Raw genomic sequence first — 1,940 nt, 5'->3', positions numbered from 1 at the left:
AGAAGCACATCAGCCTCTGTGTGCATGAGGTGTTGATGGGATCAGGTATCAGGCATCTGAGACCCAGAATAAAATTATACCCAAGGTGAATGGGGTGGGCATGGAGTGAGGACACAAAGCCCATCTGTAGACAATTGGACATCCCCTCACAGAGGGGTCACAGGGAAGAGATGCACTGTCAGTGTGCAATATAGCACTGATGAAACACATAACTTTCTTCTAGCTCTTTAGTGCTTCCTTTACCCCACTATCATGACCTCAAGTCTACCATACCAATTGGATTAGACCAGAGCATGCACACTGCTACCAATAAGAGCATGCAACACAGGGAATCCAGGATAGATAAAGCCCTCGGGACCAACAAGGAGAGTAGAGATACCAGAAAGATTAGGGGAGGGTGGGGGTAGAAAGGGAGAATCAATCACAAGGATCAACCTAAAACCCTCAAAAGTGCATGAGGAGTGACAGAGGACGATGTAAGATATCTATAACTTATCAAGGTTTTTTGAGGGATGGCAGGTGGGGGGCAGAGGGGGAAGAAATGGGGAGCTGATATCAGGGGCTCAAGTGGGAAGAAAATGCTTTGAAAATTATGATGGCAGCATATGTGCAAATGAGCTTGATACATTGGAGGAATGTATGGATAGTGATAAGAGATGTAAGAGCCCCCAATAAAAGTATTTAAGTTGTCCCCACAGAGCAACCATTCAGCAATTTTTATTGACAATACTTTCATAGATCATGTTTTTAAAATTAAATTACTTCTAAATAAGCTTCAGAAAAGAACTAGATTTATTATACTTATTATGAAAGACTGTGTTTTCTTCTACTTGGTGCTAGTGACAAAGGTTGAAAAGGCCCTCCTACAAAATACCACATAATTAAACAAAGCAATTTTGTAATTATCACTTAACTGGATCAATTCCAAATTTCATAATTATTTCTAAGCTACCTTATTCCAGAAGATTCTTTAAAAAATAGCCTTTGTATACAATTTTATTTAGTTCTCCAATTCTCTCAAGACATTTGCCATTTTTTAATGTTTTAAACAATCTGCTCTGATGTTTATGGAAGCAGATCACCAGGCCTTTCTTATGTGGTGTAGCTAGTTGGGTTCAGAGGGTATTAGTCAAACAAAAGCATTTGTGCTACCGAGGGACCTTCTTCTATGCCCACTTGCCCGTGATTTGTGATTTTACCTCATATCTGATATCTAGGCTTGATATCACTGTCTGAGTTCAAGCACTCAGCATTGACCATTCAAATCCCTTTATAATTTTCCTTGATCCTAGACACTCTTCTGTTTTAATCCATCTTCTAAAGTTACTCGGTAGCTTTTCCAAAAAGATATTGGATCATACCATCCCCTTGCTTAAAAGCAGATATACTTACTAGCACTTATGTAAGATTCATCACACTTTGACCCCAACCTACCTTTCCACTTTCATTTTCTACCCCACCCTCTGATAAGCCTTGTGCTTCAGTCAAACCACTTTGCCAGGGAACTTCCACAAATACAAGCTGTGATCTCATGACTTTAAGCTTTGCAGGACCTGAGAGTTCCAATGTGAAAACTCATCTTCTCCTCTCCCCTACTCTAGGATTTCTCATTTTGTGGAGTACTCATTCTAAATCATCTCAGAAGCTACCTCTTACTCCCTCTATCACTGACATCTCTGACAAAGTAGAGCTGCCCTACAAGTTTTCTGAGGCTGTAATAGTCATAGAAGCAGACTGCCCCATCTTTCTCCTATGGAGAACCCTCACTCTTTCAGTTACCAGCTGGGCACTTTAACCTCTGTGACACCAGGGGCGCGGAACATCTGGCCCACAGGCCATATAAGGCCCACAAAATCATCCATACCAGCTAACATCACATGCCTCACCAAAGAGAATCTGTTCCAGCCATCACATTCCAAATAATTTACTGTCAACTAGAT

This window comes from Echinops telfairi, unplaced genomic scaffold (assembly GCF_000313985.2).
Source record: "Echinops telfairi isolate 266 unplaced genomic scaffold, ASM31398v2 ScPeMD7_7467;HRSCAF=8505_0, whole genome shotgun sequence".
In the NCBI taxonomy this organism is placed as follows: domain Eukaryota; kingdom Metazoa; phylum Chordata; class Mammalia; order Afrosoricida; family Tenrecidae; genus Echinops; species Echinops telfairi.
This window is presented reverse-complemented; position numbering follows the sequence as displayed.